Raw genomic sequence first — 18342 nt, 5'->3', positions numbered from 1 at the left:
TCACGAGAGAGAGACACATACACAGACACACAGACAGACAGTTGAAAGGTTACAGATGACTGAATAGTACATGAGGCCAAAGTGGCCATGACGGCCAAGACTAGGAGCAAACATCAAGGCGCTAGTGAGTCCACTTCATGGAAAACAAACATGACTACTCAACCAAAAGCACTGTCAGCAGAGCGGACCCTCAACAAGACAAGAGGCAGCGAATTTAATTCCACAACTTACTGTGCTCCGCAGCTTGAGCTTTGGTCTACACAGATCTCAGAGCGACTACTCCCTCCCTCTCTCAACACAGATCCCAGACAGGTCAGCCCCTTCCCTGCACCGGATGCCAGGAATGTCAGCTAACTCAACCAACCCCCTTTACTGGCCACCCTGCCCTGAGTCTCTTCTTACTGCAGATACTAGCAGGTGAGGAGAATGAGGACATCCAGCTCTGAAGGGGAAGAGACAAAGATGAACCCCTCCTACTCCCAAATATCCCAGAAGACAGAACAGAGATAGCTGCCACATTTGCTCACTATGCTTTGGTCATTGATGATCTGCCATACTTAGAAGGTGGAGAGATGAGGGTGCAGGGGTGACAGGTCAGTTGATAAAGTGCTCGTCTCCCAAGCACAAGGACCTGAGTTTTGATTCCCACCACCCACATCAGAAGTCATGTGTGGCAGTGCATGCCAGTGATGCCAGCGCTATGAGATGGAAGGGGACGGAGGGTGGCAGGGTGGAAGAAAGGGAGGATTCCTGGACTTTGGGGGCCCAGCTAGCCTGGCCTGATAATGAACTTGCAAGATAATGAACAGGTTCAGGATTGTGGGTGTTGATCTAGAGCCACCATTTATTCAGAGGGTAACTCCTTGACCACCTCCCTTAAATTCTTACTATTCTACAAGCCAACCCTCAGGTAACCAAAATGATATTGTATAACCTTGCCCCCCAAAATTATCCCTACCCGGGCTGAGTGGGAGAGAGGGGGTGGAGAGAAGGTTCTGGGGTTGGAAGAGGAGGATCAGGAAAGAAGGAAAGGAGTTGGAGGAAGGAGAGATTCTTTCTCTGGACTGATTCCAGAGAAGATAGTAAGTGCAAATATTGGGGATTTTGGATGGGAGGGAGATATTGATAGTGGGATATTAGATTAGTTATGCTCAGTTCTGTGTTTAGCTTTGAACAAATTATAATCTCAATATGAGGTTATTTGGTGAAATTGCTGACTGAGAAGAACTAAATCTTTACTAATATATGGATGAATATTAGTTATTAATATTCATCTACACAGGATAGTACCTTTTCCATCCTCAACACCCAACATGACACATCAGACTAATGAGTTACCATCTTTGCCATGAAGACATACAGTTCCTGACGGCTCAGGTGGCTCCCATTCAAGAGCCCAGGCCACCACCCTAACGGCTGCTAAGATCTTCTTTTTCAATTGAAAATATTTTTTTCATACAATATGTCTGATGATGGTTTACCCTCCCTTATCTCTACCTAGATCCTTCTCACCTCTCACCTTTCCTACTCCACACCTTTTTCCTCTCTCTCTCTCTTAAGAAAAAAAATCAGGCAAAAAAAAAAATATCCCACCCAAAGACAAAGAAGAATAAAACAAAATGAACAAACAAATGAAGCAAAGATAGAACATGAAAAACATACACATAGAGAGTCACACAGTCACTCATAACTGAATGTGCCCACACTCACACACACACACACACACACACACACACACACACACAAACACACAAAAGAAAAAAAAACCATAAAAACACAAATTGGAAACCACACATACAAAGAACCAGAAAGATAGAAAATGCCCAAACAAAACCAAATGAGACCAAAAAATAAAATAAAAAGTTAAAAAAAAAAACAAAAACCTTCAAAAGTACCTTTGAATTCGTTTGAGCCAGGGGTTTGCCCTTAGGTGTGGCTTGTATCCCCATTGAAACTCCCTTGCAGAAACTAATTTATCCTTTGCTCGAAGGTAAGATCTTGATGCCAGGCAAGGCTAGCTTTCCTCAGAAGCTACAAATGAATGTTCAATCTTCGGACATCAAGGACGACCTCCCCCTCCTCCCAGACATGGGGAAGGAAAGGCTGTCTGCCTCTGTTTTCCATTTTGAGCATTTGGAGTGCTGGGGGTGGAGGAAATTGAGGTTGGGGGTATCTGACATATCTGTCAGCTAGTAAAAGAGAATCATTGCAAAGATTTATGGGTAAGAATCTACAGAGAGATGAACTTAGTGGCTGGTTCTTTGATCACCTCCTCCTGAGGGGGGAGCAGCCTTACCAGGCCACAGAGGAAGACAATGCAGTCATTCCTGATGAGACCTGATAGGTTAGGGTCAGATGGAAGGGGAGGAGAACTCCTCTATCAGTGGACTTGGAAAGGGGTTTGGGAGGAGATGAGGGAGGGAGCTACAGCTGGGATACAAAGTGAAAAAACTGTAATTAATATAAAAAAATAAAAATAAAAAAACAAAAAAATAGCAAACAAACAAACAAAAGAATCTTCAGAAGAATGTCAAGTGACATCCCCCCATCCTATGAGGCAACCTTACCTCATCCCTCACGCTGGCCACCATCTATTCTGGCTTTGTAGTTTACATTCAGCCTTTATATTGCTTGGTGCTGGAGAAGGCTAGATAGTGCGGTAAAGTGCTTCGGCAGCCCTCAGTCCTTACTTCCCAGCAGCTGTGTGTCTACCAGGAGACCCTGCATCCACCACTCCACCTGCCAAAGACCTACAGAAACCAATGGCCCAAGCAGTCTAACCGGAAGGGAGCAAGAAGAGAGTCTTCTGGGCAGGAGGAGAAACAACTTAGAGCTCAGCTGTTTTACAAAAACTAAAAAGAAATTTCTTTCTGTTTGGGTGATGGTCAGTCACTACAAATGCTTTTCACTTTGTATCTGAGAGAATGCAGGTGTTACCAGGCATGGTGGTGTACGCCTTTGGGAGGGAGCACTTGGGAGGCAGAGGTCAACCATGACTACAAAATCAGACACACACACACACACCAGACAGATAGACAGATAGAAAATTTCCCCTGCCAGTAACAGACTACTTAAAAACCTAACATAGACCACATGCAAATTAAATCATACTTCAAACGCTGAAACCTCCCTGCCTGTTTACAGGCCTCCTGGGTCAACCTGCATCGTATGAGATTCCGGAGAACGGCACTGCAAGTCCACCAGCTGAAACACACACTTTCAAATGCTAATCTCTGCCTGGCATCCCAGGCTCTCCCGTTGCCATGCTTTCTTGTGCACTGTGTTCATTAGGAAGAAACTCTTTGATTGGGCCTGCCCTGGCCTGCAGTGGCTCGCTGCAGGCCGTTCAGGACGTGAGAGCGAGTTTATGAGACAGACGGACGATGCTGCTGCAGAAACGGTGACATTTTTATAACCGATAGCAAAAGCGCACGTAGAGTAAACAACATAATAAAGCAAAGGAGGCCGTTTCGGCGCACAGATTAAATGGCTTTTGCTATTATGCAGCTTTTAAAGGAACTAAAGTCCGGGCTGACATTGTAGGAGCACAGCATCTGTCACCTAGCTTCCATTCCAGACCAATTAGAGCTCAGGCTAACAGTTTAGAAGTAAATTTTAAGTAAGTGTGATATACCATGACTTTGTATGTTCCATTATGTTGATAGTTTGGGGTCACCTTGGTCATTACCCAGGGTAACCATGCTGTTGCCAGTTTGAGCAAACAAGGGACAAGGAATCTGTCAGGGTGTCAACTGGGTGGTATTTTCACTTATGTCTTTTCTAGCAAGGCGTTCATAACGGTTTACCAAATTTTGAGGCATGTTTCTCAGTAAGGACCCAGGAACCTCATTGCACTCGGAAGGATTTTCAGCAGGTTGCATTTTTTTTTAATATATTATAACCCTTGAGATCCAGAGTCAGCTCTGTGACTGTGAGGGTCCCTTTGGCAAATTCTTCAGCATTACAAATCAATAATGTTACATAAAAATATGGCTTCCGGGGCTGGAGATATAGCTCAGCGATGAAGAGTATGCACTGCTCCAGCAGAGAACTTGAGTTCAGTTCACAGCACCCACACCTGGGACCTCACAGCTGCCTGCTACTCCGGCTCCAGGCTGCTGCAGCGTCTCCGACTGCAGTGGGTACTTTCACGCACACGTACATGTACACAGATACAGACACGTTTTTTAAAAAATCTTTTTAAAAGTGACTACTTATTTTTGCCTAATCTGGACTTTAGCTTCAGCCACATCAAGGTCCAGAGGTTCAGGCCTAATTCTACCACGAGCACATCATGTATGATTGCATACTCCATTTGGTTTCTCACATGGGAAACTGAGGAAGAGAATGTCTGGGAACCCAAGTGCTCTTGGACAGATAAGGATATTTTTCTGACCCACATCTAAAGTTTATAAACCTACAAATATCGTCTTCTACCATCTTCATCATGCCTGGCCTTTCTTGCTTTAAACAGTTTTCATTATTCCTACCCTTTAAGCTGTCAAAATACTGGTGGTCTAAACCATTCAGAAAAATGGATTTGATAGAATGTAAGAATTCATATGGATGCTAAGTGCATGCAAAGATCTCTTCGGTCACATGGTTAACATGTAACACAACCAGAAAATATTTGGCTTTTTCATTTCAATCCAGTGTTTTGACTCACATTTAAATGTTTACCTTTTGCAAAGGAAAAATCTTTAGGGTGTACAGTAAATGAAATCCTAGAGTGTCAGCTTCATTCAGACTTAGGAGAGAGAGTGAAGTTATAGCAGCTTTGACAACCCCACACTTGCTTAAAATCCTAAGCTGTGCACTGGAATCCCCAGAGAAGCTGCAGGAGGAAATACATTTTACTCAGAAAAGGAAGGAATATTTAAGGAAATCTAGGGATGCTTAAAGAAACATATCAGAAAAATGATGATTTTAGGAACCTTCAGGCAACCTGGTTTTGAATCAGCTTCAAGATATGCTAGCTGTGTGGTCCTTAGCAAGCAAGTTTAATAATGAACTGAAAGTCCTCCATAAACTTTTGGCCTACGAGGGAAGATCTCTATGGCTTGGCCAAGGACCCCTTTAAACCTGACTGAGGGTACTGTGGTGGTTTGAATGAGAATGGGCCACAAAGGTGCATATATGTGAAGGTTTGGTTTCCAGTTGGTGGACTGTTTAGGAAGGATTAGGAGGTGTGGCCTTGCTGACCTTGTCACTGGGGTGACAAGCTTTGAAGCTTCAAAAGCTCACACTAGGCCAGGTATTCCCTCCCTCCCTCCCCCCCTGTTCCACCCCTGCCTCCTGCTTGTGGAGCTGATATAAGCTCTCGGCTACTACTTCAGTTTCATGTCCGCCTGCCACCATTCTCCCAGCCACGATGGTCATGGACTCATCCTCTGACAGTAAGCCCCTGATGAAATGCTATTTTTTTTTTAAATAAGTTGCCTTGGTTTTGGTGTTTCTTCACAACAATAGGAACATAACTAAGACGTATAGGATGGCCCTGCTTGTAAATATGCTTGCTGGGAGAATAGGAGGGTCTGAGTTTAGCTCCACAACACCCACGTAAAAAGGTAGGCATGACAGTATGCTCTTGTAACTCCAGTGCTCAGAAGATGGGAAGAGCCTTCTGGGTAGTACTTTCCAGAGTCCCTGTTTCAAGCAACAAGAGCAACTGAGGAAGACACTTGACATTGACCCATGACCCACAACATAGATGTGCACGAGACACATGAACCCACATACATGAAAACACATACACACACAGCAAACTCTCAAATATTCTCAGTTGACTGAGTCTGACATGCATGCAGACCATGCTAAAGACGGATGCTTGTAACTTGGTCTTGGTTTTTAGCCCAAGACCTCTAGGCAAGACATTGTGAGTACAGAAGTTCAGGACACCATGCGGGTAAGGACTTCAGGAGAATGGCAAGCTGTTCACTGAGCCTCCCAGCTCTGTGCCATTCCCCTGATAGAGCAGGCAGTGGCAAACTCATATCCCCCCACCTTCTTTTCAAACAGTGCCTTTTCCTGTATGGGCTAAACAGCACAAAGCACAGAGCGGTGTGTGGCTCTCAGAGTGTGATCTTCAACAGAATTAAAAAATCAGGTCCATGCACCTGAGCCTTCAGCCCATCTAGGTGTGTCCAGAGAGCTGACAGTCTCCTCAGGTCATAGGTCTACAAGAGAGCCACCTTCTTCCTTAACCCCTTTGTCATCAAACAGTAGAAGGGGAAGATAGCAGAAGTTCCCTAGGGCTCTGGAGAACAGTGTCGCTCCTCAGCAGTTTGGCAACGGAGCAGAAGCATCTGGAGGAATGGTGTGGGTGTTCATAGTGCAGCTTTCCCTGTAGGAGAAGACAAAGGCTGAAGCAACAGCTCCAGAGTGCACGGAGGTACTACTCATCTCCATGATGGTGACGATCTGGAGTTTACAGTGGTGACGGTGAGGAGGGACCCAGCTGTGCTAATGTGCTAGTGAAAACAGTGTGTAACTAAAGAGAGTGGGGGGATACGGTAAGGGCCGCTGGATCAGGAACCCTAAATCCTAAGTCCCATCCCTGTCCCTGTGTCCCTTTTTCTAACTGGATGTAGAAACTGAGGAATGCTCCCTCTAAGAACCATGGACCCGATGTTTACTAAGCTAAAATGGGCATAGAATAAAATGAGTCCGTCTCAGGCATTCCCTCTGTCGAGTTTTAACAGCTGGCACATTAACGCGAGCATCTTGCCGAAGGGCACGCAGATTCCCAGTGCCCCACAGAGTTCCCTCCGTGCGGTTTGAGTCACTTCTCTCCGACACCCAAGTGGCTGGTTCTGGATTGCCCTTGTGTAGATTAGTCTAAGGTGTTCTTGCATATCATACTAATGGAACCTGAGAGTGTGTCCCTTTGTGCCATGAATCTTTTCCTTGATGCTTCTGAAATTCACCTACCTTGGTACTGACCAATAGGCACTTTCTTTTTTTTCCACTGGGTAAGGAAGTATTCCACTGTCTGAACACAGCTCAATGTGAGTCTTTTCTGCCGATGGACATTTATTTGGTGTCCTATTTTTAGCCATTATGAATAAAAAAGCCAGTCGTGTTACTGAATGTGTCTTTTAGAAACATGCTGTCATCCCTTTAGTGTTACCTTGTTTTAAAATAGCAGGCTGTCTCATGAGCTGAGTGTCTCCTGGCGGCTGGGACAAGAGAGAAAACAAAACAAACCAAACAAACAAACAAAAAACAGAAAACAGCCAATCCTGAGTTCACCCTAGCACGTCGCCACCAGAACTATGCTCTGTCTGTGTTATAGATGAGGTATTTGTAAGATGTCATTTGAAAATTTTCCACTGTTAAAAATATTTGGAAGCCAGCTCAACAGACAAGCCACAGTGTTCTTTTTAGTGCAGAGAGACATATTCCTCTTCAAGAGTTTTAAGGAAATTATTGCATTATTTAAATCTAAATTACATCCTCTGAATTTTCCATGGCAATTTCCTCCTCCAGCCCCTCCAAATCCTGGATGGCATGGAAAGTACAAGTCCATCAGCAAGGCCTTCCAGTTGCTCTCCAAGGAGACAGCGCACCTCTCCAACAGATCCTGTCTCAGGACTCTACTGCCCCTACAAAACCAAAAGGTAACCCCAGTCTGCACCTTCGCCTACACTAATTCTGCTCTCTGATTTCATGGATCAAAGTTGAATTCTTTTCTCTTAAAGCAAATGGCAATCTTCATCTTTCTGGAACATCACTAAGACCTTTAGGGTATTTGCACTTGCTCATCAGGTCACTGAGGAATCCATGTATCCATGTTTTCTATCAGATCTCCTGGCATATTATGTCAGGACCCAGCATTTGGCCAGAGTCTCCCTCTCCCTCTCTGCCTCCCTTCTCCTTCTACTTCTTCTCCCACTCCCCCCTCTCTCTCTTGCTCCTCACTGCCACGTGTGTGTCTGTGTGTGTGTGTATGTGTGTGTGTACTTTGGGGAGGTAAAAGCAGCAATCTGAGGTTGGACTGGTCTACATGCTTAGTAGAATTCCAGGTTGCCAGGACTATATGGTGAGATCATGTGTACAAGAAATAAACACATAAATAAGCAAACAAACAAATAAGTAATGAATAATAAATAAATGTGGGTTGATTAAATGAATGAATAGACAGATAGACAGACAGACAGACAAATTGATTGATTGATTAAAAAATAGCATGGTTTTCGGGGAGACCAGCACGTGATTTGTGACTCCATATGGGCTGTTTGCAGAGAAAGTCAAACCTATAGGACAAAGATGCATTTCAAATATATGGTCAACTCTGTAAATATTGCACCAAACAAATCTAACACTAGCACCTAAAATAGCCATAAAAAAACTATGGGTGACATTCACAATTCCAGGGATAAGGTTTCCTAGAGCCTGACAATAACAACAAAAAACCTTCCAACATCCTTGTGTGCCAATCTGGGTTCATGCTCTAAGTCAACTCCTTTCTCTCTCTCTCTCTCTCTCTCTCTCTCTCTCTCTCTCTCTCTCTCTCTCTCTATTTTTAAAACTTGTGATGCTGGGGTTGAACCTTGGACTCCTGCATGCTAGACAAGTGTTAGACTACTGAGCCATGCCCTAGCTCCTCAACTACTCTCATCCACTGCATCAAGCAGCTCAGTTGGCGTTCCCTCTAGCTATTGCCCAGGCTTCCCATCCTTCCTGACCTCAGAGGCTGAGCCCCATCTTCTCTGAAAAGAAAACATCCAAACTCCTCAAACCATGCCCCCATCAGCTTCTTTTCTCTATAGAATTCGTTTGTGCCAACCACAGGGGTTCTGACTTGTGTGTGCATTCTGGGAACTTTTGCTATTCAATACAAAAATTGGTAGCGCCTCACAAGAGAGCATACACTGAAGGTAAAACAATAGGACTTATGTCCTTGGGAACATTCCACTGAAACCAGACCAAAAAATAAAATTGGGGGAACATGTAAGCATTAGAGAACCATTCCGCATAATTAGTTATGTTCCCAGAAAAACAGCTCATTTTCATATATGTACATGTTCCTGTGTGTGTGTGTGTGTGTGTGTTGTGTGTGTGCACGCGTGTGCTCACATGTGCACATAGAGGCCATTGGTCAATGCTGCTGTTTCTTCGATTGCTCATTACCTTATTTTTTGAAGCAGGGTCTCTCACTGAGCCTGGAACTCATGGACTTGAGTAGGCTGGTTAGCTAGTGACCAAAGGATCCTCACGTCTGTGTCTTTTCAGTGCCAGGATTATACACAGGTTTGGTCACCACTAGCTTTTTCACATGGTTGCTGGACTCAAAATCAGTTCTTCCTGCTTGCACAAGCACTTACTGATTGAGCCATCTCCGTGGGCAGGATAAATAACTGAGCAGCTAAAGCACCCTTACTCTAGAGCATTTTAAGTTAAAGTACCACTCACAGTCCACTGCGCTGCTCAACAGCTTATTCTAAGAAATGAACTCTACCTCAGCGACTCGTGGTCTTCATTAGGAAATCCACTGACTTGTCAGGCTGTCACACAGAGGATGTCTCTGAATGACTTAGCATTCCTGATGTCCCAGGCTCTGACCCTGGACTGTCTTCAGAAAAACATGTTTGAAATCCAGTTCTATCTTCCTGCCTCAGGCTGTCAGGGGTCATGTCTCGATGTGACAAGAAAGGATGCTCCTTTCTTCTCTGCTATTCAGACCCAGTCTATCCAAATGGAGTCCAGGAAGTCATTTTTTTTTTTCCTGAAAGAACAGTGGACCTCTTCTAAGAGGAAGAAGCTCAAACATTCATTAATGGGTATAAAACCAGGAAAGAGTATGGGGAAGACAGAAGGTGTGGAGTATGGAGGGAAAGAAGCCACTGAGTGAAAACTTTTGGACCAAAGGAAGAAGGACATAATGGCAGTGACTATGTGGGTGGCTTCTGTATTTCTCCTACACTCACAGTTCACAGGTCCCTTCCAATTGCAGCCTTAGGGAGAAGCTGGTGTTCCCCAGAGGCTGCACGCAGGAGGAGTGTTTCTGGAACTGGAGAGTGGGCCCAGCACTTGTTGCGAGGAGACCGATGGGTTAGGATGGGTTAGGAAAAGGACCGCAGACAAAAGCAGCTAGCATCCGAGAGGTGCCAATTATTCAAGCCCAGTTTTATGATTATTCACAGGCAGACTCAAAACCCTTGACCACTGGTGGAAGGCCTTAGATGGGTGGGAGGCACACCTTACAGGTCACGAGAGAGAGAGAGAGAGAGAGAGAGAGACAGAGAGAGAGAGAGAGAGAGACAGAGAGACAGAGACAGAGAGAGAAACAGAGAGAGACAGAGAGAGACAGAGAGGGTATAGGACAATAAAGGAAGGTGGGGGACATAAGATCTGCCCATCAACCCTAGTGTGGCCAGTCCTTTGAAACCATAAATTACATCTTATCATTCTCCTGAGGAAAAGACTCCGTGAGCTATGAGTACTCAGGGCCAAAGGCAGGTTTTGAACCATACCACCCTGTGATGCTCTCCTTCCCTAACTTCTGTGCTCCCCTCCATCCCTCCAGCCCCATATTCCAAATTCCTGGCAGCCCTGACATTCCAACACAGGAAGGTTGTCAGGGCATTTCTCAGACTCTCTGATGGTCACACAATCACCGCATCCTACTTCCTATTCATACACATACGTGTGGGCAGGCGCACACATGCCTGCTTGTGCACCTATGTGAAGGCCAGAGACGGATGCTAGGTATCTCCTTCAGTCACTCCACACCTTATTTTGAGGTAGGGCCTATCTAGCTCTTGGATTTACCTGGACTGGCTTCCCAGCAAGCCCCAGGAATTCTTTTGTCTCCACTTCCCCATCCCTAGGGCAACAGGCATGCGCTGCCACGCCCAGCTTTTACATGGATGTAACAAATCCAGACTCAGGCCTCAGAGATTACTCACAGAGCCATCTCCCCAGGCTCCATATTTTTTACTCTTAAGAGTACCTAATAGTACCTGAAACTATCTGAGTAGTATTTACCTGTCTCTCTCCTAATATGGAAGTCTAGGAGTGATTTTGTCCCATGTGACATCCAGCTACAACGAAGGACATTTTTATCACCTCAGGAGATCTGAAAGCAAGGTGAAAGAAGTCCGCTGGCATCCAATAGGTAAAGGGCAGTGATGGTGTTAAAAGATCCAGGTGCCTGGTTTTTTGTTTTTGTTTAAACGTGGTCTCCGGAAGTCAAACACAAGTCCTCATACTTCCCCAAATAAAGCATCTCCCCAGCTGTGGAATTTCTGAACTTTTGAATACAGAATGACATCAAAAGGATTACTTGAGGCGGACAGTGTGACAAGCTGCACTGACATCTGATGTAGAGACGTGTAAACACGAGTGGATAGAAATGTTCCACACGCACGTGTCCTGTAAATCACATACAGATGTTGATGAGCGGCGGTGACAGCAGGCAGTTCTATTGACACACCGAGGACTACCCTGGGACAAGAGTGACTTCCCAAAACCGTTGAGTGTCTTTAATCCTTTAATCCCAGCATTTGGGAAATAGAGAGAGGTGGATCTCAATGAGTTCAAGTCCAACCTGGTCTACACAGCTATTTCAGGAAAGCCAGTGAGACACAATGAGACCCTATCTGAAAAAAAAGTGGGTTGGGGGAGGGTTGGGGGAAGAGGAAATGGATTTTAATATGCAAATGAACTGACTGCAAGTTGACTCCAAATAATTAGCAAACGATACCTTGTGCTTGTGGCTGTGATTCTCTCTCTCTTTCCTAGACAGCTTCAAAATGGACCTCTATCAAAATAGATCAGATGTGTGGTTTTTCCGTATCCTCCGATGATCCTGTTTCCCTAAACCATCATCCCTTGTTCCATGCATGCAGAGGTCACCCTCCCACCCAGGCTTCCGTGAAAAGCCCTTGGATCAGGAGTGACTTGCAAAACTCATGGTTTGTCATCAAGTAATTAAACTCACTGGGGAAAAGAGCCTTCTGTAAGAGGGGGATCTTCCAGAATTCATTGTTATTTTGGGAGTGTCACTGCGTGATTCGCTATTTTGCATATGCATTTAGAAACTCCTCACAGAGCAGGTCTCAATCAATATTCTGCTGAGTAACCCCCGCACTGTTTCCCCTTTTTGAGACGGAGTAATGCTGGGTCACCGCATTTTACAGAAGATTTCTCATTATTTTGGCCTCTTATCCATTTAGCTTGAACCGCATTATAAAGAGGACAGAATTAAATGACCTTAGCAGAATCTGACAGCGTATGAAGGCCAATTAACCGGGAGAAGGTCACAGGCTACAAACTCCCATAGGCTTTGGGGACAGAGTTGGCAATGACTTTCAACAGGTAGATTCAGAGCTCAGTCTTGGAAGGACATTAGGACAAAAGGCAAGGAGACAGCAGGGGGGAAGGCAGATCCCTCTACAGGGATCCCAAAACAATCTAGCAGGGGCAGGGGCAGAGGGAGGAGAGGGAAGACAGAATAAAAGAAGGCTGGAAGCTGGAATTTTTGGTAGGTAGAGACATGTTTGTATGTTGACTTTCTCTGTGTCTCTTTTCCTTTGTGTCTGTCTGTCTGTCTGTCTGTCTGTCTCTCTAACACACACACACACACACACACACACACTCTCTCTCTCATTCACACACTATCCAACTATCGCACCTGAGTAAGTCATGATAAAGAGGAAGACACTGACCACAGCCCAAAATGGCAGCTGATTAAAGTGGCAGTCCTTGTGTCTGACGGCCTCTGGATACAAATAGCTTATCCTTACAATACAGCAGCCACTCGGAAGAGCTACTAGGTATCAGACAGGTAATAAAGTCGTAGTTTGTATTTTTTTTTCCCCTGAAGAGTTGTGGGTCATTGCATCATTAAGACTCCCTCGAATCCGAACCTGGCCCTGACATTTGGAACTGACAGCACTGCAGTTCCAAGCACAAGCCTGAAAGCAAATGAGAGGAGCAGGACCTGCACTGCTTTAAGGAGGATGAGGAGCCCGGGATCAAGGACATCTGGGTTGCCCCCCACCCTGCCCTGGAGCCTGTACAGCAAGCCTACCAACCCACATATGCAGCAGCAATGAATGACAACAGACCACCGCTTAGTTATGGTTCTTACACCGCAGCAACAAACCGCCACGTGTTTTTACGAAGCAGAAAATCACATAAACCCTACAAATCACTCATAAGACAGAGCTGCAAAATATAGGCACTTGAGATCCCTGGCCCCCGTTTTCATGACAGTTTCTGAGGTACCTCCATCCATACAGTTTGACAGCTTTATTCCAGCGAAACGATCAGGAAATGCGGGTGCTGAAATTGAACCTACCTCATCTCTCGGGAGTCAATGTGAGGGAGACTAACGATCCTTATCAACCTACCTCCGAGATAAATCGAACCAGAACATACGTAAACATAAGACACAGCAAGGGAAGGTACTCTTCCCTGTCACCACCAGCACTATAATTGTCTACGTGGTAGGGAGCCTTCCGAGAAAATTTCCCCTTACCAAAATCTAAGTAAGATGCGTAAGCATGCCTTAGCGTGCTTACACAGTGACTGTGCACACAGAGTCCAACAGAAAGCACAGCAGGCACTTTTCAACTCCCCTCCTGATCACGATCGAAGGAGACGATAGGACCACACAAATTCTTCTCAATGATATTTTTTTTGAGATCGTGTGCGTATGTGTGTGTTGTACTGTGTTATATTGTATATATAGTACTAATTTTTAGTTTCAATTTTGAACAATGAACTCTTTTTTTTTTTTTTTTTTAGAGATAGGGTTTCTCTGTGTAGCCTTGGCTGTCCTAGATTCACTCTGTAGATCAGGCTAGTCTTGAACTCACAGAGACGCGCCTGCCTCTGCCTCCCAGAGTGCTGGGATTATAGGCGTGCTCCACCGCACCCGGCTTGAACCATGAATTTTTGTTTGTTTATTTTGTTTTTTATTTTTTCTTTATTAATTATACTTTATTCACTTTGTATCCCCCCTGTGGTTCCCTGCCTCCTCCCGTCCCAATCCCTCCCTTCCTCCACCCTCTGCATGCAAGCCCCTCCCCAAGTCCACTGATAGGGGATGTCCTCCTTTCCTTCCTTCTGATCTTAGTCAACTAGCTCTCATCAGGAGTGAGTGAGTGAGAAGACAAGTGTATTGTCTTCCTCTGTGGCCTGGTAAGGCTGCTCCCCCCCCCTCAGAGGAAGGTAATCAAAGAGCAGACCAATGAGATTATGTCAGAGGCAGTCCCTGTTCCCATTACTATGGAACCAACTTGGAGACTGAGCTGCCATGGGCTACATCTGGGCAGGGGTCTTAGGTTATCTCCATGCATAGTCCTTGGTTGGAGTATCAGTATCAGAAAAGACCCCTGTGCTCATTTTCTGGTTCTATTGCTCTCCTTGTGGAGTTCCTGTCCTCTCCAGATCTTACTGTTTCCCACTTCTTTCCTAAGATTCCATGCACTCTGCCCAAAGGTTACCCATAAGTCTCAGCATCTGCATTGATAGTCTGCAGGGCAGAGCCTTTCAGAGGTCCTCTGTGTCAGGCTCCTGACTTGTTCCCTCTTTTCTCCTTCTTCTGATGTCCATCCTCTTTGCCTTTCTGGATAGGAATTTAGTATTTTAGCAAGAGTCCTCCCTCTTGATTAGTTTCTTTAGGTATACAGATTTTAGTAGGTTTATCCTATATTATATCTCTATATGAGTGAGTAGATACCATGTGTATCTTTCTGCATCTGGGATAGCTCACTCAGGATGATCTTTTCCAGATACCACCATTTACCTGCAAATTTCATGATTTCCTTGTTTTTTATTGCTGGGTAATATTCCATTGTGTAGATATACCACAATTTGTGCATCCATTCCTCCACTGAGGGGCATCTGGGCTGTTTCCAGCTTCTGGCTATTACAAATAAGGCTGCTACAAACATGATTGAGCAAATGTCCTTATTGTGTACTTGAGACTCTTTTGGGTATATGCCTAGGAGTGGTATAGCTGGATCTTGAGGAAGCGCTATTCTTAGTTGTCTGACAAAGTGCCAGATTGCTTTCCAGAGTGGTTGTACAAGTTTACATTCCACCAGCAGTGGAAGAGGGTTCCCCTTTCTCCACAACCTCTCCAGCATGTGTTCTCTCTTGAGTTTTTGATCTTAGCCATTCTGACGGGTGTAAGGTGAAATCTTAGGGTCATTTTGATTTGCATTTCCTTGATGGATAATGAGGTTGAGCATTTCTTTAAGTGTTTCTCTGCCATTCAATATTCGTCTATTGAGAACTGTCTGTTTATCTCTGTACTCCATTTTTTAATTGGGTTACTTGATTTTTTGCTGTTTAACTTCTTCAGTTCTTTATATATACTGGATATGAGTCCTCTGTTAGATATAGGGTTGGTGAAGATCCTTTCCCAATCTGTAGGTTGTTGTTTTGTTCTGATGATGGTGTCCTTTGTGTTATAGAAACTTTTTTAGTTTCATGAGGTCCCATTTATTGATGGTTGGTCTTACAGCCTGTGCTGTTGGTGCTCTGTTCAGGAAGTTGTCTCCTGTGCCAATGAGTTCGAGGCTCTTCCCTACTTTTTCTTCTAAGTGGTTTAGTGTGTCTGGTTTTATGTTGAGGTCTTTGATCCACTTGGACTTTAGTTTTGTGCAGGGTGATAAGTATAGATCTATTTGCATTTTTCTACATGTAGACACCCAGTTAGACCAGCACCATTTGTTGAAGATGCTGGCTTTTTTCCATTGAATGGATTTGGCATCTTTGTCAAAAATCAGGTGTCCAGAAGTGTGTGGATTTATGTCAGGGTCTTCTATTTGATTCCACTGATCCACCAGTCTGTTTCTATGCCAGTACCATGCAGTTTTTATTACTGTTGCTCTATAGTACAGCTTAAGATCAGGGATGGAGATACCTCCTGAAGATCTTTTACTGTAGAGAATTGTTTTAGCAATTCTGGGATTCTTGTTGTTCCATATGAAGGTGAGAATTTTTCTTTCCAGGTCTGTAAAGAATTATGTTGGTAATTTGATGGGAATTACATTGAATCTATAGATTGCTTTTGGTAAGATGGCCATTTTTACTATATTAATCCTGCCAAGCCATGAGCATGGGAGATCTTTCTATCTTCTGATATCTTCTTCTAGTTCTTTCTTCACAGACTGGAAATTTTTTTCATACAAGTCTTTGACTTGCTTGGTTAGGTTCACACCAAGGTACTTTATGTCCTTTGTGGCTATTGTGAAGGGTGTTGTTTCCCTAATTTCTTTCTCGGCACTTTTTTCTTTTTTATACAGGAGGGCTACTGATTTTTTGAGTTAATTTTGTATCCAGCCACTTTGCTGAAGGTGTTAATCAGCTGTAGGAGTTCCCTGGTAGAATTTTTGGGGTCACTCACATATACTATCATATCATCTGCAAACAGTGATACTTTGACTTCTTCCTTTCCAGTTTGTATCCCTTTGATCGCCTTCAGTTGTCTTATTACTCTAGCAAGGACTTCAAGAACAATGTTGAAGAGATATAGAGAGAGTGGACAACCTTGCCTTGTCTCTGATTTCAGTGGGAATGATTTAAGTTTCTCTCCATTGAGTATGATATTGGCTATAGGCTTGCTGTATATTTACTATGTTCAGGTATGTGCCATGTATCCTTGATCTCTCCAAGACTTTAAACATGAATGGATGTTGGATTTTGTCAAATGCCTTTTCAGCATCTAAGGAGATGATCATGTGTTTTTTCTCCTTCAGTTTGTTTATGTGGTGGATCACATTGATGGATTTCTGTATACTGAACCACCCCTGTATGCCTGGGATGAAGCCTACTTGGTCGTAGTGGATGATATCTTTGATGTGTTCTTGGATTAGGTTTGCACGTATTTTGTTGCGTATTTTTGCATCAATGTTCATGAGGGAGATTGGCCTGAAATTCTCTGTCTTTGTGAGGTTTAGGTACCTAGGTGACTGTGGCTTCATAGAATGAGTTTGGTAGTGTTCCTTCTGTTTCTATTTTGTGGAATAGTTTGAAGAGTATTGGTGTTAGCTCTTCTTTGAAGGTCTGGTAGAATTCTGTGCTAAAACCATCTGGCCCTGGGATTTTTTTGCATGGTAGAATTTTGATGACAGCTTCTATTTCCTTAGAGGATATAGGACTATTTAATTGGTTTACCTGGTCCTGATTCAGCTTTGGCATGTAGAACCGATCAAGAAAATTATCCATTTTGTTTATATTTTTCAAATTTTGTGGCATATAGATTTTGGAAGTAAGACCTAATTATTGTTTGGATTTCTTCAGTGTCTGTGGTTATGTCCCCCTTTTCGTTTCTGATTTTGTTGATTTGGATAGATTCTCTCTGCCTTTTAGTTAGTTTGGCTAAGGGTTTGTCTATCTTGTTGATTTTCTCAAAGAACCAGCTCTTGGTTTCATTGATTCTTTGAATTGTTTTATTTGTTTCTAATTTATTGATTTCAGCCCTGAGTTTGATTATTTCTAGCCGTCTACTCCTCGTTGGTGAACCATGAATTTTTTAATCTTTTTTTCAATTTTTTACTTAAAATTTTAACTTAAATCATGTTAACTGTGTTCAAACACACCTCTATTAATCAAAATGAATACCATCATAATCAACACATTTTGATCAATAAAAAATAAGTTTATTCTTACAGTATAGAAATTGGTGCTTGGGGACCCAACAAACACTTGCAAAGCATTTTCTGTATCTTACGAGTCACAGAGGCATGTTTTCTGTAAAAAGTGTCAAGATGTTTGAAGAAGAGGTAGTCAGTTGGCGAGAGGTCAGATGAACATGGTGGGTGAGGCAGGACCTCACAAGCCAACCTGCTCAACCTCTGAAGTATCGGTTGTATGATGTATGGTTGGCATTGTCCTGAAGAAAAATCACGCACTTTCTGTTGACCGATGCCAGCTTCAGGCTTTGCTCCATTGGTGTGTAGCGTCTGCTGGATGCACATCCTTACCAGGTAAAATGGCTTCACCAGGATTCAGGAAGCTGTAGTGGAGCAGACTGCCCGACAGTGACCATGATCCCGTTGGACTCAAGTCTGGCTATGGAAAGTCCTCTAGAAATTCTCAGTCCAGCCAGATACTGAGCTGGTGGCCACTAGTTGTTGCATGCAAAATTAACTTTCAGCAGCATGTTATATTCCAAAAAAGAGATCATTTGCTCCTGTTGTACAGCATAAGAGAGGTCAATAGTTCAATACAACAGCTGCCAAAACAAAATTTTGGTAAGCTCATGAGGTACCCTCCCACTGAGCCTTTTGACCTTTTGAATTTGTTTCGAATGACCCTTGAGTGCTTTGCAGCTTCCCCTGCAGGTGGAAGAGGATCAGCTTTCACCATTGGTCTCTGTTG

General features: G+C 43.8%; 1 protein-coding gene across 17 annotated transcripts in view; it reads right to left on the bottom strand.

The window, feature by feature from the left end:
* The window catches only part of Rgs6 (regulator of G protein signaling 6), a 509370-nt gene that overhangs the window by 348559 nt on the left and 142469 nt on the right, over positions 1 to 18342 (bottom strand). The window lies entirely within an intron of this gene.

This window comes from Meriones unguiculatus, chromosome 7 (genome assembly GCF_030254825.1).
Source record: "Meriones unguiculatus strain TT.TT164.6M chromosome 7, Bangor_MerUng_6.1, whole genome shotgun sequence".
In the NCBI taxonomy this organism is placed as follows: Eukaryota; Metazoa; Chordata; class Mammalia; order Rodentia; family Muridae; genus Meriones; species Meriones unguiculatus.
This window is presented reverse-complemented; position numbering and strand designations above follow the sequence as displayed.